This window comes from Podarcis filfolensis (genome assembly GCF_964270895.1).
Source record: "Podarcis filfolensis genome assembly, chromosome: 12".
Taxonomy (NCBI): Eukaryota; Metazoa; Chordata; class Lepidosauria; order Squamata; family Lacertidae; genus Podarcis; species Podarcis filfolensis.
Window position 1 is genome coordinate 48942363 of NC_139614.1, and position 24956 is coordinate 48967318.

Below are 24956 nucleotides of genomic sequence, written 5' to 3' on the forward strand. Positions count from 1 at the left end.
AGTGGGGTTGGGATTGCAGCCGTAAACTCTGGAATCTTAATTCAACATGCTTCTTATTGTGAGAATCTGAAGGTTGATCCATGCATGACTTTACATCATTTTACATCGTTTTCTCCCCCTGTGGTTTCGACCTTCCAGCGATGGACAAACCTGTCAGCTTTGATTCCTCATTTTTCCCATTTTAAGTTTAGTTCTCCACATTACCACATCAGTTTGTGATTTTTTAAAAAGAATCCTTAATTTGTTTTTTAAAAATCCTTATGAAAATTCGCCTGCAGATTTCTCCTAATGCATTTGTATTGTGGTGTGCAATTTTGCTCAATATGCATGCTTTAGAATACTTTCCCTAATAGTTGTATTTCCATTACTATAATTCATTTGTCTGTGTTACTTTTACTAATTTACAAGCTTAATTCCAGTATATGCACACACACACACACACACACACACACACACACACACTTATACATACATAGATTTCTTGACCGGAGAACTGCATTTCAAAATTCGGAGAAGTTCAATTTTTGAGGCATGCCTGTGGTTCAGTTCACCCATTGTTTCAGGAAGTGCAACTTAGATTTGTCTTTAAAAGCGAAACTAAATTGAATTACTCTCCCATACCTACTTACAGAGGAAGACGAATATGGCGTCCATTGAAAAGTGCAATGCATCAGGTGGTACCAGGTTCTACGATACCCTTCCACAAATAGGACACAGAGTATCCTATCTATGATGCCTGTTTTACACCTGCGGAACATCCGGGCATGCACATTTATGTGTGAATTCAGCCTAAGATGTTGCTCTTGCTCCATCCTTGATGAGAGAGCCGTAAGAGCTTTGGATCCCTGTGCAATTATTTGCTCAGGAAATCATCTCATTACTTGTCAAATTTCTCCTTGGCTGTTACTTTCACATAAGGCCGACTAGATATGATGATGCTATAATGGTAATTATGCCAGGTTCTGGCTGTGACACAGAATCGTTCACCATTCGTGGAGGATTTCATAGAAGGTAGCCGTCATTTCCACCCTGGCTGAAGAGCAGTAATGATTTGTTGGAGATTGTAGTGGTGTTAGTTGCTTCTGAGAAAGCTTGTTCAGCGCCTTGGGACCTAATCAGCATGACTCAGCCAGACCTTAACGAGGTTGCTAAAGCAACCCGACATGTCGACTGTATGATCTGGAAGTCGACAAATTATTCCAACCACTTGGGTGTCTTACGTGCCCAGTATCACCGGCGTGGCTCAGCAGAAACCCTAAATAGTGCGGGAGCACAGCGCCAGGTGGGGCATAATAATTCACTTCTGGCCAACAGCTGCATATTGCAGTTGCAAACTATGGAAGATGCACAGCTTGTGGAAGATGTTTCTACCACCTGCGCGTCAACCAAGACTCTTATATAAACCAATAAGGGGTCACTGGGCTGCCAGTAACATCCTCTTGGTGGTTCTCGAGCTGAGACTGCAGAAGAGCCTGTTCCTCTCATCTGGGTCTAAAGACTTTTGCTATGGCACAAGGGTAGGTTTGCCTGCCAAAGGAAAATTATGGTCTGGCTCAGAGTGGAGGGTGAGAAAGCTTCTCCCCTCCATTTATTTTTATTTTTTGGTTCGCTCTCGGCTTGTTGCCAGATTTGTGTGTATGTAAAACACAATCTGGGGTTGGAAGACCATGATTCTGCATTACTCTGCAGTGTGTCCATTTGGAAACAGATGTAGGTGGTTCCAGTAGCGTGGGTATGTATCCACACCTTCCCAGGGACGTGGCAGGTGGGTATATATACCAAGTTTGCAATCACCACTTCCTTTTTCATTTATGTGGGGCAGGTGCAGGGAGGAAAACCAAACAAGGGGCATATTTTCACATCCGGATCAGTGAAATACACTCACCCTTGTGGATGGCAGGATCCAGACTCAATCTAGGTTGAAAGCAGCATGTTGAGGATTGAGAAAATCTACATTTTTTGTTCTATGAACAGATTGGTGTGCCCACTGCCGATGTTGTGCCCACTGGTGTGCCCACTGAAGTTGCCGTCCTGTACATACCTATCTGGGCCCAAATTCCATTGAACTCAGTAGGGCTTACTCCTGCGTAAACATGCATAGGATTGCAGTGTAAATAGGTTTACCTTACCCAGACACCTAAATAGTAAAGGGTGTTTTTTTGTTTTTTTACAGGCACGGCTGAGTAAAAAAATAAAATAAATCAGTTTCAAATGAGCTGGATGGAGTCCTTTGTTTACTGCATGGCAATCCCTCTGACTTGTAAACTGCATTGGCAGAGAGTTTGAGGCCATTAAGATTCACATTTAATATTTACAAATCCCTATTTATCTCTAAATGCCTTTCTGCCTGTGCTATCAGCGCTCGCCTGCCTTGCCTCTGTGCGTGATGTGTTACGTTGCACCCTGATTACGCTTAGGAGAACCTGCAGGCAAAATCTGGCACAAAAGTGTGTGTACACTTTCCCAAATCATGTAGGCTACTGCCTTAAAGAGTGCAGAGCTAAATGTATGTATTTTTTTTTCAAATATATGTATATATATAACAGGTTTTCAGCTGAACGGAAGTTTGGAATGTAAAACAGGAGCGGATCATCTGCTTACGTTGCCATGATGGGTCCTTCTGTGTTTTCCATGAGTCTAGTGCCTTGATTTGCCAACAAAGGTCTGTATAGTTAAAGCCATGGTTTTCCCAGTAGTGATGTATGGAAGTGAGAGCTGGACCATAAAGAAGGCTAATCGCCGAAGAATTGATGCTTTTGAATTATGGTGCTGGAGGAGACTCTTGAGAGTCCCATGGACTGCAAGAAGATCAAACCTCTCCATTCTTAAGGAAATCAGCCCTGAGTGCTCACTGGAAGGACAGATCCTGAAGCTGAGGCTCCAATACTTTGGCCACCTCATGAGAAGAGAAGACTCCCTGGAAAAGACCCTGATGTTGGGAAAGATGGAGGGCACAAGGAGAAGGGGACGACAGAGGATGAGATGGTTGGACAGTGTTTTCGAAGCTACCAGCATGAGTTTGACCAAACTGCGGGAGGCAGTGGAAAACAGGAGTGCCTGGCGTGCTCTGGTCCATGGGGTCATGAAGAGTCGGACACGACTAAACAACAACAACAGTGCCTTGATACAGAGAAGCTGTTTTCTGCATGCTTCCCTTATGAGGGGCCACTGCATGTGAAAGGCACATGGGCTAGGGATCGGAGAGGAATTCAATTCTGTTCGCATTTAAAGGCAAGCCTACCAGATTTGCCCTTTCTGAAACAATAGGCAGACCAAAGCATGCCCATCCTTTGACACCCGCATTTCTCTGAATTTTTCAATACAGTTCTCGGTACAAGGAATGCATAGGAAAATGAACCTACTGGAGTGATGTGTGCCTAAAAATGCACATAATCGTTAACACACAAAAATGGTTTTTTTAATGGGAAATTGGTTTATCAAAAAAAGTCTATTAGATAACAATGCATGCAAACACATATATATTAGAAGAAAATCAGCCTAAAACGCTGATGAGTTTTAATGAGGACTTAAAAAGAAAAGTTGCAATGTGATGTGGTAATGTGGAGAGCTAAACTTAAGATTGCAAAAATGAGAAACAGAGGGAAACCAAAATTGCTTGATTCAGCTATCCCTAAACATGGTTCAGAGAAACAGATAGTGCTGTGGTTTGGCAGAGTAAGGTTGCAGATGCTGAAATGCAGGTGAACTCCAGAATGAACTGGGGTTTGGGCCACTTTGTGATTCCCGGCATGCATGGGCATCTAGAGAAGCACATAGGGAATTTGCAGCCTTCACACTGTGAATGGGGGTCTTCCCAGCCATCTGGTAAATATGACAGAGGGAACAGTTCTGCAGTTTTAGACTCGGGGTTTTATAGGCGCCTGCCTCCTTAGAAAGTGAACAGGGAGAAGGTTATTTTTTTCTCTCTCTCTCTCATATAATAATAGAACCCAGGGCAATCCAATAAAACTGAATGTTGAAAGATTCAGGACAGGCAAAAGAACTATCTTTCCCACAAAGAACGTAGTTGATCTATAGAATTTGCCCCCGGAATTATTGATTTACATACAGCTTAATGTCAGGGTGACTTCTATGCACTCCTTCAAGTACGCTGGATGTTAAGTTGTACAGATTTTTTAAACATTAAGGCCAGTACTTCAAATTTGGTCCAGTAATGCGTAGGGTTGAATAATTCTGAGCTGAGGAGTTTGTTTCCGTTATGGCTGTGTTGGCTGGTGGGACACCTAGGGGGTATTTTGGGGGGGCACCAGTTTGGGAAGGCTGCCTTGGGATGACCTCACCTCCCTCTTGTTGTGCACCTTGAGGCCCCACCAATGCCACAAAGCTCGTGGTGTGGGTCCTGTTTATATTTTTTTAGCTAGAGATTTTTATTTTATTTTATTTTTTTAAAAAACACCCTGTGAGAGGGAGAGAGTCCTTTCCCCTGATTGCTCCACTTCTAATCTTGCTCCAGGAGGGCTTTGTGATATCTGGGATAGAAGGTTATGTGACCTTCAAGTGTGAACAAGCTGATGGAGGCGCAGAGGAAGGGATAAGCCCCTGAAGTGATTCTGCAAGGAATGATTTGGTGACAAGGTGCTGAAAGCAAGGCTGTCAAATTCACAGCTGTCAGGCCATAGGTACTTGGAGATGGGGCTGCAACAAGGGGGGTGGGTAGTCAACACAGTGCCCTCCAGATATTGATAGGCCCCAGTTCCCACCATCCCTGAGTCCATCGGCCTTTCTGATGGGGCTGGTGAGAGCCCAGCTGACTCCGGCTCCAAAAGCTGAGGCCGCTGAGGAGGCCCAACACCATCTTGTCTGTGAGTCCTGGAATATCTGCTCTCCCCTGCCCTGCCTCACCTCTTTCAACCTACAAAAGTTGAGGACGCTGAACAGACTCTTAGGCCGGGACATTGTTTGGGGTTTTTTTGCTGGAGTTTTTGTTGTTGCTGTTATTTTGATATTATTTTTTTGCATCTTTATTTTTTGATACTACGATTTATGTGGAAATTTTTTCAGTTTGGTTGTGTACATTTTGACATGTTTTACTCGTTGTTTATGACTCCTGTGTTTGCAGTGATGTAGATCGTTCCGTGCTGAAAGCTGCCTTGAGCATGGTTTTAACTAAGGAAAGGAGGCATACAAATAGAACGAAGATGCAGAGTGCCACAGGTCCTCCCGCCCCTCCTTGAAAGTAAAAAAATGGCCACATTCACACCATGCATTTAAAGCACCAGAATACAATCTTAAGCTCTCATGGCTCCCCCCAAAGCATTCTGGGAGCGGTAGTTTGTTGAGGGTGCTGGGAGTTGTTAGGAGGTCCCTATTCCCCTCACAGAGCAACCATTTCCAGAGTGGTTTAATACAGGGAAATCTGTGAATTGTAGTTCTGTGAGGGAAACAGGGGCCTCCTAACATCTCTCAGCACCCATAACAAACCAGAGCTCCCAGAATTCCATGCAGAAGTCCATGGCTGCTTAAAATTGGTATCATAGTGCTTTAAATGTGTGGTGTGAATGTGGACCACTACCCCACACTTATGGATGAACACACTGCAGAGCTGATGTGAGCTAGCAATAGAGAGACCGAGTTGTACTGTGGCTTTTGCCTGCCTTTGGCCAGCATAGTGTGCCTTGGTGGGAGGTTGGGGCTTGCAACCCCTCCAAAACCCCCACCCCTCTGTGGGTCAGAAAGCTGACAAGATCTGTGGTCGGCTTCTAGATTTCACCTAAATCAAAATTTCACGACAACTTTGGACGTCACTGCTTGGGGGAAACCTCGGAGGAATTTCGAGTGGTGTTTTGGTAACAATGTTTAGTGAAGATGTCCAAGGTTTTTTTTGGGGGGGGGGTGCTCTTGTGTAGACCATGGAGGATGAAAGGAAGTAAAAAAAAACGAGCCAACCAGCAGGTTCTTAGCGGGACAGTCCTGGCAACCACAAGGAGTCAGCGGGCCCAAAGAAATGCCTTGCCTTCTAGATTCAAACTATGTGTGGTTCCTCGCTGGTGTGATTCTTTCTGTTAGTGTTTTCCTTAATGCAGAGCAGCTGTGGAGGCTGTGATCAAGGACAGGAGAAATTCTGGGGAGTGGGGAAGCTCAAATTTGTGCTCAAATTCGTGTGTGCACACACACCAGCAAGGTACATTTCCACCCGTGGTAGAAAATGTTTTGGGAACAGTTCTGGGTACTTTTCCTGTGATGCTTATTATCCTGAAAACACACACCAAACAAATATATTGAAAAATTTAGTCTGTTTGTTGATTGTTGGTGTGTAAAATTCCAAGGCGACGTTGAACCTTATATGTTATTCTCACTCATAAAATCTGACATCCCGCTTAAAATACAACAGTAAGCCAGGACAATAGATGTACACAGCGATCTTTAAACTGTACTTTTTGTATATGCAAAAATGCTTTTATGAAATTTTATTTCATGTTTACATATGTAGATGAAACTTTACTTTTGCTTTTGAAAACCCCGAAACGAAGAATATCAACCACATATAAAACTAAAAACAGCTGTTCTTGAAACAAAAACGCAGTCTTCTTTACCACAGTCTTGAGTTAAGGGTCTGGTGGCAGGGGAGGGGCCTGCTTGACCCTTTCCCTCCCTCCTCTTTGCTCAAAACTGGCTCTACCTGCCCAGTTGCTTTTTTATGTGCTGTTTTCTCACTGTGGAGAGAGATAGAAGTGGGATTGCACCAAATAGCTGGCAGGGAAAGGGTTCAACAAGCCCCTCGCTTTCCCTGATGCTGCTCCTCCACTTACAGCCTTGCTTTAAAAATAACAACCACGACCCTTCGAGGGAAAAAAGTTACACGACCCGATTGTCACATGCCATTTGAGCGCGAGTCCTTTTTTTGTTTGTTTCCTCAGCCTCTTTGGTATCACCCAGAGGCACAAGAGCAGTTGGGTATCATGTCCGCCTGTCGTCTGGTCTCCATCAGGGTGTTGGAGCTGATGGCCTGGAAGCTTTGGAAAGTTTTTTTCCCCCCTTTTCAGTTGGCTGATAAAAAGGGCAGCGAACATTCTCAGTATTACACGTTCTGGAGCACCAATCTTATCGGCTCCACTTAGGGTGCATTCTATATGTACACTGCAGGCCAGCAGTCAAGAGTGCCAAGCTGAACTATGTGGAGCAAGATTCCTGGCTGTGCGTAGGGGATGCGTAGTGGGCGGCGAGCAGTTGCCGTATCACGTTGCGGGTCATGGAATCTGTCACATTAGCAATGGGACGGGGGACCCTTTTTTCAGGGCCGTGTTCCCATCTGGGAAAGCTTCTGGGGGCCAGAGGCAGAAGTGGGCAGAGAAAGGAATGTAGGTTTTACCTTTATGCAGCCAGCAGGTTTCTGCACACACAGCCCTCTGTCCTGTATCCTGGGAGGTTTGTCGGAGTTCCAAGGGCACATTCCAACCAGGCCAAAACATTCAAACAGGATGCAAAGTAGGGCTGGGCAGGGTGTGTGTCCTGGCAGAGGGGGTGTGGCCTGGGGCAGAGTCTCAAGGGCCAGAAAGAAAGTCCCCAAGGGCCACATTTGGGTCCCTGGACCTGAGGTTCCACACCCTAGTTTTAGGAACTGTGGAATCTGACTGGCTTCCTCTTCTGTGTTCTGAAAAAACCCCACAACCCTTCATTTTAGATGCTTTTTCTCTTCCCTTCCAGCGCAGCCAGTTCATTTAATTTTTTTTGCAATGCTGCCAAGGCAGGATAAGATGCTCAAGCGTCTTCATCAGAAAGAACACAGAAGGTCTCTGATTGTGGTGGTGTCAGAAGGAGCATTTTAATTAATCTGTGCGTCTCCTGACTGTAGCCTGATTCATCATTGCAGCTATTAGGCTTGGCTGAAGCCATGTGGAAGGGCCTGCTTTTGTGGCTAATAGCTGGCCCACATAACCCGTGGCTACCTAGAGGTCTTGCTCTTGATTTGTTGGGTATGGAACGAGCCTGCAAAAGGAGCTGCTTGCTTTTCCTTTCTAAAGAGACTCCGGTGTTTCCCACCGAAGCTTGCGTCTTATTGTAGAATCTTAGAATTGGAAGAGTCATCTGGCCCAACCCTCTTCAATTCACTTCTTCCAGCCTTTTTTCTGGGGGAAGGAGAGAGGACAATCCCCACCTGCAGCAGGCCAACTTAGAACCATAGAATTGTAGAGCTGGAAGGGACCCTGATGATCATCTAGACCAACCCCCTGCAATGCAGGAATCTTTTGCCTTGCCCTGGATCTGACATCATATAGTGTGGGGCTGGAGGGAAATAACCTCGCAGGGCCAGAACAGAAGCCCTGGTGCACCTGATTTGGGCAGTGGGATGAAGGTTCCTGCATCCTTGCCTTTGAGAGCAGGACACACCCACCCTGCAAAACCCACCCACACAGAACCTTAGTCAGTAAAACAGGCTTGCTCATCCCAATGTGCTACAACTGCAACACTTGATTAAAGCTTATGGATTTGGGGCAGGGGGAGAAACACATAAAGTCACATTAAGCAGCCTTTGATGCTGCAGCAGAAATCCATAAAGGCTTTGTAAACGGCTATGGGCTGGCGGGATTCATATACGAAGGTAAGTATTGTTTAAAATAGATTGGAGAGAACTGTTCGGTCTCGATGAGCAAAGTGTACCGTGGGGAAACGGCTGTCCAGTGGGATCAATATATTGAAGGTAGTAGCCCAGGCAGAGTGCTTACTGAGAAACACTCCTGATGAAAGGGAAAGCTAGGCAGCCATTTCCACCTATGAATAGGCTTTATCTTGCATCTCCCTCTCTCTCTCCATAGATATATTTTAAAAATTGCTTGGAACCGTACTTTTAGAGCTCACATTGATTTGCAAAGTCCCTGAAGCAGATGTATAGAGGGAACTCTTGGGAGATCTTTTGTCGGGGAGCTGCGAGATTCTGATCTTGGGTGGCTCAGTTCAACCTAGCTCAAATTATTACATTATAAAAGGCAAGAGAATACAGGCAGTAGGGGGTGGGAGGGGGTGGTGGGGAGAAACATACACACACACACAGAAAGAGAGAGAATTGAAGCAGGGCCCACTCCATCAGATCTGCTTAAAGACTAGCTGCCTTTGGCTCTCCACCGCCACCAGGAAGCAGCCATTCCATAAGGATGTAGCAGAGAGGGGAAAGTGGTCAACATTTCCCAACGTTACACCATTGAGTTGGATTTATGGCGCTGCAGAGGGGTTGTTTTGTGCTTGTTGGTGCAGCAATTTGGTGGGGTTTTTTGGGGGATATTGAGCGATAGGCCAAGCTTTCCGTAAGCTGCTGCAAAGATATTTAGGATGGTTTGGAGGTCATCCTCTGAGTGTGCGCACACTACAAGGCAAATCTTAAAAAAAGAAAGTAGTATAAGCACTGATAGCTGGGGAACACTGGTCTGCAAGCACTCCAACTGGTGTCATGGACTTTGAAGAAGCACAAACTCAGGGCGAAAAGGAGAAACGAGCTAAGAGGAAGGCATGTTTGGCAAATCCTCATCGTGATCAACTCCCATCCAGAATCCTATGTCCCCACTGTGGAAGGACGTGTGGATCCAGAATTGGCCTCCACAGTCACTTACGGACTCACTGTTAAGACCATTTTCATGGAAGACAATCTTACTTGGCTACGAGTGATCGCCAAAGAAGGAAGCAGAAAGGGAGAGAGATGAGAAGCAGGGCCACTCCATCGACTCAGCTGACTTTGGCTGTCCCTCTCCCTCAACTGTTATCTTGTCCTTACGTCAGGCTGCAGCAGAGGGAGAGGTCCAAGATGGGGTCACCCCACTGACTCTGCTGAGAGGCCAGATCCTTTTGGCTGATTGTTTCCCTGAAATGTCTCCATCCCAGCTTTCAGGGTTTCCCTGTGTCATGGGCTAAGTCAGGTGCACACAAAAGTCTTGCAGGACATCCTGGTCCCCCTGTTGGGCACCTTGTGGACGAAGAAGGAGATGCTTAATTTTTTCCCTTGTACTCTGCCTTGAACTCCTTAGGAGGAAAGGTGGGGAATAAATGATGACAATGATGAAACCTATTTGTTAATCATCATCATCATCATAATCATAAATAAGAAGTAAGTCTCTTTGTGTAGGGGCTTGCATTTAATAATATTTATACCCTGCCCATCTGGCTGGGTTGCTTCTGCCAAAAAAGGAAGAGAGAAATGCAAAGATGAAATAAGTAAAAAAAGTGCTCCACTTTCACTTTGTGCTTGGAGCATGATGCACCAGAACAAGCCACATCTCAAGGCAAGCAGCAAAAGTTCATGCATATCTACCCAGGGTCTCCTTTACTGGGCAGTTGGAGTTACCATGACTTTGTTTAGTAAAGAAACAAGTGTGTTGCAATGCCCCCTTTCTCTCTCCCCCGCCCCCCTGCAATGCAGCATTTTCCCAGGATGTTTTGGGAATTGTTGCCATTTTAACACCTGATACGGCTCGTGCTTTATTGCCCTCCCGTTGTCGGAGGGCCAGAGTCGCTGTCTGCTTTGCATTCCCCGATTCTTCGGCGGCTCCCTGGGATACACTTCCCAACTTCTGGCTCGCCTTTCAGAAGCGCCTGTAAAGAACAGACAATAATAAACATGCAGCCTCTTACCCCACAGAGCAACCATCTGATATTTAGGAGTTTAAGAGTTCAAAGAGGATTAAATCATCACTGGCAATGAGAGAGAGAGAGAAAGAGGAGAGGAGGAAAAAAAAAAACCCCAACCCACCATGTTCTTGCTTTTCAGAGGTGGAATTGGCAGCAGCTGTTCTAATATTTCATGCGCTGAAAAAGATGGGAGCTCTGATGGGGAGGTGGTGGTGGGATCGCTCAAGAGTTAGCCTCCTGGCTACAAATGGAATGGGCCTTTATTCCTTGGGAGAAAGTAGGTGCAGCAGAAAGAGAGTGTGTGTGTGTGTGTGTGTGTGTGTGTGTGTGTGTGTAAAAACAATGCTACATACACAAAATTACGGCTGCTCACGCACCCCTGGGTTTATTCACCAGTTCCTGACTCTGTGCTGCAACCATTCATGCATGTTTGCTCCTCCCTCCTGATGCTCTTCATGAGACACTGGGATGTAGAGAGACCTGCTTCCTAGGCAATGGTTGGTGGTACCCATTGTGGCTGGTAGGGCGGAAGGCAGGGAGCCAGGCAGTAGGTGGCGCCATAGCCAATGGCCAGTAGAATTGGTTAATTCTAGATTATCTCTTGAGTTCTACAAGAGCAAAACTGAGCCCAAGGAGGAGGAAGGTGACAGCCAGTGCTATCCCTTGGACTGGTTGTAAGTAACAAGGGAAGACAGCGGCTGTCTGAGGGCCCCATTCATCCTAATGGACAAGCCTCCACTGTTTCTACTTACCATAGCACAGTCATCACCTGCTAGATATCATGGCCTATAACTCCCACCAGCCCCATCCAACAAAATTAGAGGGCACCTGCTCAGCAAAGGTTGCCATAGTAACCCAGTAGCGAGCACCAAATCATCCCTTCATCGACATGCTCTGTGATACACAAGGAAGCTGGGATCAAAACAAGTTTAGGGACCTAACATAGTACAGATGGGGCACTTTAAAAGGATCCGGAAGGGGGTGGGAATCTGCAATTAGAGAAATGTTCAGATATTAACCTCATTTCCCTGCAACTCAAAAGGACACACATTTGTGTGTGTGTGTGTGTGTGTGTGTGTGTGTGTTTACATGTGTATAGCATAAATTAGTACATTTTTATTTTCACAGTGCATCTCATTCCCAAAGTACTAAAATATTCAGAATCCCAAATAAGCCTGAGTTGGCTGGCAAGCTTCAGTGTAAACTACAAACCTAGTACAAAACAGGAGTATTTTCCAAAACGGGAAACTTTTGGGGCACTTTTAATTCATCACATCTGTGGGTGCTTCCTCATGGGAGTTTAAAACTTTAAAAAGGGGTGGGGTTTGCTGGAGACAGATGTTTTTTTAACATACAGGATATTCCCCAAAAAGAGAGAACCTGGATTAATCCCTCCATAAACACCCATCTGGAAGCACCATGTAGCTAAATAGTCTGGAAGTTCTCTTCTCTCTTAAGTTTCTTCTTCTGTCTCTATTTCTCCTCCTCTATGTCTCCTCTCAAGAGGTGGTCACCTGCCTGCTGACGTGACCTAACTGTGGCTTAGAAACCCACATTTGAGGACCACCAGCATTGCAGCAAATCCCTGCTCCCCCTTGCACAAGGGTTGCATCCAATATTTGTCATACTCATAGTGGACCCATCGAAATCAATGGACCCACATTAATTTCAATGGGTTTCTATTGTTAACATTGGATATGACTAGGGATGTGTGGCATCTTTTCCCGTTTCACCCGGTATTCATTGCATGCATCAGTTTCTCTTCTGCTGCAGTTCAGCTTCTGCTGTGGCGAAATTACACAAGTTACATAATTACATTGTTAATGACTATTATTCTTATTAAGTGTACTTCCCACCTGCCCTGCTTCCAAAGGAACCCCATTGTCACCTTTTCCTCAGTCTGTACCACTGCCCCAAGGGAGAAAGCAAACTCAGGGTAGCTGAGTGGCTTTGCATTCAGAAGACCTCTGGGTAGGGTTGGGAAAAGACTCATTGGAGAACCGCAGCTGGTCAATGTAGGCAATAATGAACTACATGGATCAATGCTTAGTTTTTCTGCTCCTCCTTCTTGCTCATCTCCTTACTTGCTTGCTGAGAGAGGGCAAGTGAACAGGCATCAATAGCAAGGACGGGCGACAGCTAGGAGGCATCAGGAGTTGACAGTGAGTCCCCTATTGGTGCATGGGGCCCCATCAGGTGCCCAGTGATGCCAACCCCTGGCGTGCTTTGTTGTGTGCTAGTAAGGGACTGATTTTCACAGTAAGAACGCGGGGACGCAGATGGCGCTGTGGGTTAAACCACAGAGCCTAGGACTTCCCGATCAGAAGGTCAGCAGTTCGAATCCCTATGACGGGGTGAGCTCCCGTTGCTCGGTCCCTGCTCCTGCCAACCTAGCAGTTCGAAAGCACATCAAAGTGCAAGTAGATAAATAGGTACCGCTCCGGCGGGAAGGTAAACAGCGTTTCCGTGCACTGCTCTGGTTCTCCAGAAGCGGCTTAGTCATGCTGGCCACATGACCTGGAAGCTGTACGCCGGCTCCCTTGGCCAATAAAGCGAGATGAGCGCCGCAACCCCAGAGTCGGTCACAACTGGACCTAATGGTCAGGGGTCCCTTTCCCTTTACCTTAAGGGACTGATTTTCACAGTAAGAATTCCAGAAGCAAAGCCCAGAGTGGAACTGGAGAGGTGTGCAAACTGCTGAGGATCCTAGCAGCATGCATAAGATTGCTGCCATCTCTCTTCTGCATTCATGTTGCTCCCAAATGAGTAATTGCTGCCCAAGATCTGCACTTTCCCTCCCTCGAGCTTTGCACCCACCCAGAATCTGTGCCGGGAAATACACTGTCTGTTGTTGTCACGGTAGCTCTTGTTCGCCGGAGCGCTGAGAAACCGCCATGGCGATAACGACGACTAATGAGTTTGCAGCCTATCTCCTCTGTGATAGCAGCAGCAGCTGCCGGCAGGTCCCTGTGACATTCTGGAGTTGTTCTGTGAGTCGGCAGAAAAACTAATCCCTATAACGGAAGAGAAGCATGCCTCTTTGAGGATCAAAATCATGGGGGAATCTCTCTGAGATAAAAGCGCACATAAAATGTTGTTCAGCTCTCTGGGATACCCACGATTCTGCACAAGTACAGAATTTAGTATAAAGCACTTCATTTAGCCTCCTGAAAGATTTGCCTTTAGTTTTTCCCTGTTCCTTTTATTTTAAAAAGAGCACAGCTATGGTCTTGGCAGCGTGTGATTCTCAGACACCCAAGGAGAGGGGGGGGGGAGGTTAAGGGTCAGGGCTTCAGTACTGCCAACATGTTTCACTTACAGCAAAATCTGAGCTGAAAGTCTCGCTGTAGGAATTTCAAGAGAAGCAATACAACCGTGGTTGGATCCGTACATTTCCTCAGGTGGGATTCGTTCCTCCATCCTTCTTGTAACTCCCAACTGCGGGAAGCGAAAGAAATTATGCAAAGGAAGCAAAATATGCACAGGTTGCAGAATATATGCAGGTTGCAGAATCAAGCTTTTCTTGGTGCTGAACTACAGAGGTGCATCTGTTATTTGAGAGTGCAGGGGATCCACAGTGCCAGCTGGAGGGCCTCCTTACTTTTCCTCACTTCCATTTTACGTGAGGCTCGGAAAGGTATTTCCCCCGGAGAAGCCAAAAGGCCAATAAGAAAAGTCCTAGAGCAAATTGTTGTGGAAATCATGCATCCCCCGCTCTAGAGCTCCACCAGTGATGAAGCCACTCTGAGCTTTCTCTTTCACATCAGTGATGGGAAATTACTCCACATGTGCAAAGGAATGTAGTTGAGGAGCATGGGAGCTCTACACCCAGACACACAAATTGGGCTTGTGTACATGAATCGGGACAAAGAAGCCAAAACTTGTTTCATTCAGCAATGAGGAAGGAAAGGAAAGGAAAATTTGAAAGACAATTGGCACAGCCTTTGGAGCCTTCCTTTTTGCTCTGCACTGCTAGGTAAAAAGGTAAAGGTAAAGTGACACCTGACCATTAGGTCCAGTCGTGGCCGACTCTGGGGTTGCAGCGCTCATCTCGTTTTACTGGCCGTGGGAGCCGGCATACAGCTTCTGGGTCATGTGGCCAGCATGACTAAGCCGCTTCGGGTGAACCAGAGCGGCGCACGAAAACGCCGTTTACCTTCCCGCCGGAGCAGTACCTATTTATCTACTTGCACGTTGACGTGCTTTCAAACTGCTAGGTTGGCAGGAGCAGGGACCGAGCAACGGGAGCTCACCCCGTCACGGGGATCCGAACTGCCAACCTTCTGATCTGCAAGTCCTAGGCTCTGTTGTTTAACCAACAGCGCCACCCGCGTCCCTGCACTGCTAGGTAGGGTGGTCCAAAATTAAAGAATGAACGCCATGGCAGAGTGAGTCCACCTTTAGCCCAGAGCTCTAAGCCACTTTTCTCATTTGGTTGTTATTTATTAAATTTCTATTACTCAGCACTGATGCTCTCATTTGATACATTGGAATGACCCAGTCACACATGCTAGAATGACTTGCCCTCAGAAATCTCCCACTGCATTTCTGTGTTCATAGCTCTTCCAGACACACGTCTTCCTGCTTTCCCCCAGGTATAATAGAGAAGTTCCTTCCAGAATACCTCTTCCTGTTCTTCAATAGATAACATGATCCAGGCATGACACTTCCTGGCTTCTTTGTATGCAGTAGAGAAGCCCCTCTAAGTATGCCTCTTTTCGGGTGCAAGAGGCAAGCACCATGCCTCTTCCACAAGAAACGTGCCTTTCATTTTGATTCAGAAAAACAACAACACTGTACTGCAGGTCTGAGAAGTTTGAAAAACCACAGAGTGGGATTCTGTTTCAGCTCAGGCATGTTGATTTTAAGTCTCCCGCACGTTCCTTGCCTCGGTGACGGCTTTGTTAATTAAAGCAAGGTTAGCCCGATCCAATTCATGCTTTAAGTGACTGTTTAACAGAGACGGTTTTGCCACAGGGATGTCAGCTGTGGATTTTGTCTAATTAAGGGCCTAATAGACGTGTCACTTTGCCTTAGGTGGGCATTTATAACAAGCAAGTCTTCCCATGGCGGCTGTGAAAACGAGTGCTGGAATCTGTCCCTCTCGACTCTTCCGATTCAGAGGCTCTGTGAAGCGGGCTTGGAAAACAGTTTGCAGATAGGAATCCTCTGCAGTCCTGGAGGCTGCCTGGGCGCCGGACCCCAAGGGGTTAATGTTGTGTGGCAAATGACCGCATCTTGTGGGGCTTGATTGCTTTTAATTAAAAAAATTTTTTTTAAAGGATTTATGTTGGGATTAAGTGGGATAATTATTGATTGATCTCTGCCTTGTAAACTGAAGAGCATTTGGATTTATCACTTTTTAAGTAGGAAATCGCTCTCTGCTCTTTCAACAAGGGAGCCTGTTCCCAAGCCCTCTTGACCACTTTGCTTTCCCTGAAAGAGAAATCAAATCCTGCCACTCCATCTCCTGCTCTATAGCTTTCTCATTGCTGCAGCTCCAGGAATCGATTGCAGGGATCTCTTCCTGGGACAAGTGGTCCCTATCTATCACCGACCTTCCAGCAATCAGAAATGGGTACCTTGTGTTCAGTGTAGCCCTGCTTACAAGGCAGAGGCTGTATTTTCTGGGCCCTCTCTTCCTGGTAAATCCCCTTCTCCGCATTTTGCCTTATAAGGGAGATATATTGGGGATGCCCGTCGGTTAACTGTGTGCTGGAACTGTCCTTAAAAGAGGTATTCCTTTAATTAAAAAAACCCAAAAACCTTTTTTCCCATTATAAAACAAACTCAAATCAGATTACAATAAAATATGTGAATGCAAGTTGGGTTAAAAAGGGAGAGAGTTCAAATTACAATTTAAAAACTCAATTCAAATGACTAAAATCACTTCCATGCATTCATAGTGCAAGTCTATGCACATCAATGCAGAAGCAAGTCCCATTGAGTTCAGTGGGACTTACTTCCAGGTGAGTAGGAGACAAAATGCGCTCTCCTAGACAGCCACCTCCCAGGTGTCCTACATTTAAGTTGCAAGAAATTGATAGTGAGTCCAGCCGGATCCATTATGAAATGAAACATCCTGTTAAATAAATGAGGGAGGAGAGGAATAATTGCTTAATGCTTCAAAAGCTACTGCAGGACAGATGTGGCAGGTCTCCCTCGCGAGGGAATCCCACTGACAGGGGCTAGTCATTGAAAAAACACACAATTGCTGGTTATTAGCTCAGCCTCTCTACTGGAAGACAGCCACTTGCAAGAGCAGTCGCTCAAGGCTGGGCCACCTCAGTCTTGGAAGTCCAAGGCTGAGGTTGAAGAGGAGTCTGGAAATGGGTTCCTATGGCCAAAGCTGTGAGGCCTGTAACTTTGAGCCCTTTGCACAGCGGGCAGAGGTTTACTGTTTGCGGTGGGACCCATTTTTCCTGCACAACTTGATCCTTTGCTGGTTCTCTTGGTTGCCCTTTGGCTTAGTCCCCTGCTCTACCCCTTAGCTCTTACTGCTGGCTTGAGCCTCTGGTCTTCAACCTATACCACCCTCACAGGCATACTTAGTAAGGAAGAGAAACAGTGAAGATGGTTGTATTCTGGCAGGCCATTGGGAATGGAATGGTTTGGTTTTTTTAGGAAAGGGCTTTAATAGTTCTGTGCTTTTTTTTATTTTTACCATTTTTAGCACCTGCATTTTAACAGATTTGTTTTCATGTTGCATTTAATTCTGTTTGAGTTTAATTGCTTTTGAATTAATATCTTTTTGCATGTTGTCTGCATTGTTCTAATTTGCATAGGCTGCCTTGAGTCCCAGTCTGGGGAAAAGGCAGGATGATGGTGATGATAAATATTAATAAATAATAATAAATAGTGCTAATGCAGGTAGTTCCCACTTGATGACTGCCTACCAAGACACCCCCCTTTCACAAGGCTTCACAGGCAGTTGGATTGTCCCTGTTTGACTTTAAAGAACATAACCTTGGAGAAGATGATGTAAACCAGGACAAAAACTAGTTTGGTTGGAGGAGGAGCCCTAAAAGAAGCTGCTGGGTGGTGGGTGGTGCTTAGCAGAATCAAGCAGTTTTCTGGCTTTCGGGACTGGCTGGACCAGTAAATCACTGGCATGCCTTCCGGAGAAGGGTTTGGATTTGATATCCCGCTTTATCACTACCCTAAGGAGTCTCAAAGCGGCTAACAATCTCCTTTTCCCTTCCTCCCCCACAACAAACACTCTGTGAGGTGAGTGAGGCTGAGAGACTTCAAAGAAGTGTGACTAGCCCAAGGTCACCCAGCAGTTGCATGTGGAGGAGCGGGGAATCGAACCCGGTTCCCCAGATTACGAGTCCACTGCTCTTAACCACACTGAAAGACAGAGAGAAACACAATGACTTGCTCATTGCAAACATCCTTTTTGCTGGCAATCTCAGGCCAGGAAACGGAGGGCTGTGTCTGACTCAGCAGTATAAGTCATCATTGCGTTGTGTGCACATACGGACACACACACACACATGCCATCCCTCGCAACTTGACTGCCATTGATCCGTGAAGAGGATGCCGGGGCCATCTCGCATGACTGCAGCTGTGCTTCCCCGCGAAGGCGAGAGGCATCCAAAATGTATCTGCATCCCACTTGGCAGGGATTATCAAATGACACCTTGGGCTAAAAGCGATCCTTTGGCAGAGGCAAGAAGTTCAGGGTCCAGTGACCCTTGTCACAGAGCATGGCCCCCTCTGCTCCCCAGCAAAAATAAAATCAAAACCCTTTTGGTTGAGTTGCATGGAGAGAAAGGAAACACCATTATTATGTTGAAGTCCCAGTGTTTCTCAAACTCTCCAGCTGTTGTTGGGCTACAACTCCCATCATCCCTAGCTAACAGAACCAGTAGACAGTAATGATGGGAATTGTAGTCCAACGACAGACCCAAGATCGAGAAACACTGTTTAAACAAACAAACACGACCAACATTTGAAAGCCCTCGTGGTGCAGGTTGATTCGGATGAGCATTGGCACTGGTTTGTCATGCCAAAGTGACAAGCTGCGGAACTGGGGGCGAAGAGGGGGACCCTAGCTCAGTATTGGAGCACCTGCTCCTTGCATCCACAAATTTCCTGGTTCTGTTCTCAGCACCACCCATTAAAAGATCTCAAGTAGCTAGTGATGGCAAGGACCTCCTCTGCTTGAGAGCCTGGAGAGCTGCTACCAGTCAGGGTGGGCATTGCTGAGTGCTGTGTTACGGCCAGTATATGGCAGCTTGATAGGTTCAGTGGAAGGCACCTTGGACTACAGCTCCCATCAGCTTAGGCCATGGTTGGCTAAGACCAATGGGAATTGTAGTCCAAAACACCAAGTTGGGGAAGGCTGATTTAGGGGCTGGCAAGCAACTGCAGAATACGTGTACTTAGGCCTCAGGCCTCAGGTACAGTGCACAGCCTCAGCCTTAGTCATAGGACTGGCAAACATTATGAAGCTTTTGTTATTGTGACTTCCCTTTGTACTGTTTTTCTAGAAAAAGAGGTGCCAGAACTCACCATTAATGGCTCCCTTGTTCTCTTATAATGGCAATGGCATCCACTTGAGAAGTGCCAGAACTGAAAAAAAGCCCTAGGTGTCTACTAGACCCCTGTTGTTAAACCTTGGGTTGCCCAATGTTGTCGGACTACAAAACCATCATCCACAGTCAGCTTAATGAATAGTCAGAGATGAGCTGTAGACCAACAACATATGGGGACCCAAGGTTGAAGAACAATGCACTGGACCATTTGAATCACATAACCACATTTCTAGGGACTGGCCATCACTAGAATGAAACATGGCTGTTTTACACATTCAACATCGAACACCCCAAGGATGGATCTTTTGGAACATTGGACTTTGAACAGCAGGTCCCCACCTCCATTGGAAGGAGGAGATACAAACTGGGCAAGCCTTTTGATGCTCTGGAGTATCACATGTTGAAATAGTAATCAAGACCACAGTCTAGTTGAGAGCAATATACACTGAAGCTCAGCTTCGGTCATTGGAACTTAGATCCTAATCGAAACACAGGAAGCTTGTCTGATACTGAGCCAAATCTTTGGTCCATCTAGTGCAGTATTCTCTACTCTGACAGGTAGAAGCTCCCCAGAGTTTTATGCAGAAGTCTCTCCCAACCCTACCAATTAGGTGCCAAAGATTAAACCTGAGGCCTTCTGCACCAGGGAGTAAATACTCTCCCAGTGAGCTACAGCCCATCCTGTCCTATCTATCTCTCCAGTGGATTGTGGCCCAAAGCTGGGGTGTGTGTTTGTCTGTTTCTAAACACATTTTTTTTTCCTTTCATGGGCAAAAGCCCTACCTGTCCTCGGCTCCCCACAGGCTCCACAGCCTGACCGTAAACATTTTCCTCATATTCCTATAAGTAGCTTAACTATATCCAGTCAAACATAAAACCAGACAAAAGGGATTAAAATATTATCCTAAGGCAAGGGGAAAATTGAAGGCATTTACCTGAAATCCATACTGAGCTGGCATCTCCGCTGTGCTGATGGAGCAGTGTCTTTCTCTCCCGCAAAGGGCCTTGCAAGGGTCCTGTGCTCAAGTAGGTTCCACGGGTATTAACCACAAAGAGGACTATTCAGCACTGCGGCACCTGCCGTGCAGTGACAACAAGGCCTCCCCCCCCAGGTTTTAATGCACCCACAAGGCAGCACCAGCTTACTTTTTTCTCCCAACGCCAGGGGTTGGGGAACCTGTGACTCCAACTCCCAAGACAGCCCAAGACTCTGTAACCAGTATTCATTTATTGCAATTACTGCAGTAGTTGGAGATGGTGGGAGCTAGAGTCCATAAGATGCATGAAGCATAGCAAGCTCAAAATGTTCTATTTAGAACAATCTCAAACAACCCAGTGGGTGGTTTCATTTAGCTGAAGAGAGGAGGGATATAATGCGGGGCAGCCCAGTCCGTGTTTTATGTATATTTCAGTTGACCAAGGTCTGGAGCATTCCAGCCCAGATCTCAGTGCAACAGTACTCTGTGCATGAATTGTTGTTGTTGTTTAGTCGTTTAGTCGTGTCCGGCTCTTCGTGACCCCATGGACCAGAGCACGCCAGGCACTTCTGTCTTCCACTGCCTCCTGCAGTTTGGTCAAACTCATGCTGGTAGCTTCGAGAACACTGTCCAACCATATCGTCCTCTGTCGTCCCCTTCTCCTTGTGCCCTCCATCTTGCCCAACATCAGGGTCTTTTCCAGGGAGTCTTCTCTTCTCATGAGGTGGCCAAAGTATTGGATCCTCAGCTTCACGATCTGCCCTTCCAGTGAGCACCCAGGGCTGATTTCCTACTGGGGAAAACCATAGCTTTTACTATACGGACCTTTGTTGGCAAGGTGATATCTCTACTTCTTTGTCTTTGTCCATGGAGTTTTCTTGGCAGGGATACTGGAGTGGCTTGCCGGTTCCTCCTCCAGGTGGATCACATTTGGTCTAAACTCTCCACTATGACCTGTTCATCTTGGGTGCCCTGCTCAGCATAGTTAATAGCTTCTCTGAGTTATTCAAGCCCCTTCGCCACAGCAAGGCAGTGATCCAGGAAGGGGGTGCACGAATTAGGGGGACCAAAACCTTTCATTTTAGCTCAAACACCAAGCACAAGGAAAGCCTACTAGAAATCAATGTCTTTAGCTGCCTCTGGGTCCAGTCGCTAGAGTTATTTTTGTAGGACCTGGACCAGAGCTGCTCCAGACCATGGTGAACTGAAGCACACCTAAAACTGGAGTCGCTAACATTACAGAATCCAGCAATGTCTGGAGGGCCCCAGGCTCCCCCCACCCTGTTCTACACTGCAGGTGGATGCATGCCTTGCAATGTGTGGTGGAGATTGCAAGAAGAATCTAAGAACCAAAAGACCTGCATAGACAAGCATCTTGCTTCCTACAGTGACCCACCACATACCTATAAGAAGCTCTCAAGCAGGACATGAGAACACTTGCTTGCTCCCAAGCGACTGGTCTTCAGAAGCAGGCATGCTTTCTCTGATCATGGCTAGTAGTCAGGGATGGGAGAGAAATCCAGTTCCGTTTGTATTTAAAGGGGAATTTATGGACTTTCCAAAGCAACGTGCAAATCCAAACACAGCTATCCTTCAAAATTCGCACCGAACCGAATTTTGCAGTGCAATTCTCCAACCAAGCGATGTTTACAAAAATGCAAATATTAGGTGAAAATATGCATAAATATGAATATATTGATGGAGATAACTTACAAAAGTGTGTGATATTATGGGGAAATGCTGGCAAAAAGTGCACATTAGTCAAAACTGTGCACAAAATGTTTTTATTAGGGAAAAAATTGCAGTAAAATGCTGCTGAATTGCCATGGAGGCTTAAAAAACAAACAAACCCAAAACCAAATTGCTGCAGAGATGTGGAGAACTGAATTTAAGATTGGAAAAACAAGAAACAGAGAACCAAAATTGGCAGACCCTTCCATCCCTACTGGCAGTCATTGCACCACAAATTTGTCTAATTCAGGTTTAAAGACCTCTGAATTAGTGGTCATCGCAGCAATTTGTGGGAGTTAATCCCATAGCTTAGCCACGTGCTGTGTGAAGAAGCCCTTCCTCTTGCCTGCCCTGAATCTTCCACAGAGAAACGAGTGACTTACGTTTCCACATTTCACCGCCCGTTGACTCATCTCAGAAGAGGACTCACTCGTGGGTCCTATGAATCTCCCAGTGCGTGGGTGAGTAGATGTACAGGCTCCATTTTTCTCAGCAAGACAACAGGATAATAAAAAAACAAGACCCGAGCTGAGGATTTACTTGTGAACACACGTACTTCCCTGTGAGCAAAGGTTGCATCATTTAGAGAAAAGGCGACATGGTAAAAATATATAGAATTATGCATGGTAGAGAGAAAGTGGATAGAGAAGAGATTATCTCCCTCTCTCATAAGACTAGTGGACATTAGTGAACCTGAATGATGGAAGATTCAGAGCAGAGAAAAGAAAAGCATTTCTTCAAACGGTGCCTAGTTAAACTGTGGAACTCACTGCCACAGGGAGCAGTGATGGCCACCAAATTGGATGGATTGGGCTTTCAATGGCTTCCAGCCACAATGGCTGTTTCTGTAATCAAAAACAGCATGCTTCTGAATCTCAGTTGCTGGAAAACTCTGGAGGGGAGAGGGATGTTGCACTCGGGTCCAGCTTACAGGCTTCTCCAAGGCATCTAGTTGGCCACTGTGAGAACAGGATGCAGGACTAGATGGGCCCTCGGCCTGATCCAGCAGGGCTTGTCACATCTTCTTATGTTCTTCCTACTTAACCACATATTTTGTCACACTTCTGTAGCCAGCTAACACAGCAGGTCACACTCACACACTAGTAATTGACTTCTTTGTATACATGCGCCCACCGATGCCATATGATCATGGAAGCATAGCTGATGGCAATAAGAGACGGGTCCTTCTCAGTGGTTGCACCAGTTCTGTGGAACACTTTGCCCCATGAAGCATGAGTGGCCCTTTCTCTGGCTGGCTTTCTCCAGTTGGTGAAGAGAAGTCTATTCTTGGAGGCTTTTGCCTAAGCACCTGTTGCAACGCTTGTTTTACTTGTGGCCTCTGCCTTTGCTGTGTTTTCATGCTGTGCTCTTTATTGGTGCACTGTGTTTGTATCAAGATTTTATAAAGCTGCAAGCTGCCCTGAAAGATCCCAGAAAGGTGGATAGAAACCTCTGTGTATCTGAAAACATGTGCAGGTCTCCACCTGCTAGAGCAGCAGTTCTCAACCTGTGGGTCCGCAGATGTTGTTGGACTACAACTCCCATCATCCCTGAGCTCTGACCTTGCTAGCTAGGGGTGATGGGAGTTGTACTCCAACAACATCTGGGGACCCACAGGTTGAGAAAGGCTGTGCTAGAGCATAAGGATCTCCCCACAGCAGTGATGGGAGAACATGCCGCCCTTCAGATACATTGGTACCTCTGGATGCGAATGGGATCCATTCTGGAGCCCCGTTTGCATCCTGAGCAGAACACAATTCGTGTGTGCGTGGGTCGCGATTTGCCGCTTCTGCGCATGCGCATGACATCATTTTGAGCATCTGCACATGCACAAGTGGCGAAACCCGGAAGTAACGCATTCCATTACTTCTGGGTCACCGCGGAGCGTAACCTGAAAACGTTCAACCTGAAGTGACTTTAACCCGAGGTATGGCTGTATTGCTGGACTGCAGTTCCAAACATTCCCACCTGTTGCAGCCAGTGCTCAGGGATCACGAAAGTCGCAGTTCAGCAGCCGTTGGAAAGCCACAGGTTTCCCCTGGTTCATCAATTCAAATGGCAGGAACTTCCTTTAAGACTCGCTTGCCAAGATATGCAATGCACCATCTTTTCTCCAAGCAGCATGTGAGCCATACAAAGAGGCACACCAGTCAAATCCTTAGTGATTAAAACGGGAGCACTGTTTGCCTCGGGGTGGCAGAGGGCATTTGATTTGGATGTCTGGAGCCCCAGAGAGCTGCAGGGTCTTAGTCATGAGCATCCACTGTGTAGAGCTTGGGAGTGTGAACATTCTCTCCCAACACTTGCTCATTCTCTGGGCACCTGCCTAGCTTTGCTCAGATATGTGCCACCCAAGAGCAGCTGATTTTGTGACAGCTGCAAAGCAGAGGTCATGTGGGGTGCCCTGCATAGGACACTTCCTATATCGGAGCACCTCAACAGTACATGCTAAGATTTTGTCCAGCAAGTTTTCTTTACGGGGTTTGAAGTTCCAATCAGGTCTCGTGGTTGAAGTCAGGAATCCAACTAAAATGCAGGATCAGTTGGAAACCCCTTTCAAGGACTGGCATCTGCAGTAGGGTTGGGCAATATCTGGTTTTCAGCATCGTGATATATCATCAGCTAAGCATTGTGATGGGACGCGGGTGGCGCTGTGGATTAAACCACAGAGCCTAGGACTTGCCGATCAGAAGGTCGGCGGTTCGAATCCCCGTGATGGGGTGAGCTCCCGTTGCTCAGTCCCTGCTCCTGCCAACCTAGCAGTTCAAAAGCACGTCAAAGTGCAAGTAGATAAATAGGTACCGCTCCGGCGGGAAGGTAAACGGCGTTTCTGTGCGCTGCTCTGGTTCGCCAGAAGCGGCTTAGTTATGCCCACATGACCCGGAAGCTGTATGCCAGCTCCCTTGGCCAGTAAAGCAAGAGGAGCGCTGCAACCCCAGAGTCGTCCGCAACTGGACCTAATGGTCAGGGGTCCCTTTACATTTAACTAAGCATTGTGATATACCAATACACCACAATGTCTGAAATAAGGATGAAGCTATGTAGAGGCATCGGGTGCCATCTTCAAAAACAGGCATAGGCAAACTCTGCCCTCCAGATGTTTTGGGACTACAATTCCCATCATCCCTGACCA

General features: G+C 46.5%; 2 long non-coding RNA genes across 2 annotated transcripts in view; both read left to right on the plus strand.

Annotated features, from left to right (window-relative positions):
* Nucleotides 1-24956, plus strand: part of LOC310746346 — a 105643-nt gene that overhangs the window by 29628 nt on the left and 51059 nt on the right. The gene's annotated exons all lie outside the window — the stretch shown is intronic.
* Nucleotides 13320-15851, plus strand: LOC310746325. Its single transcript, XR_014540631.1, has 2 exons — nt 13320-13706; nt 15171-15851. It is a non-coding gene; the product is annotated as an uncharacterized lncRNA (long non-coding RNA).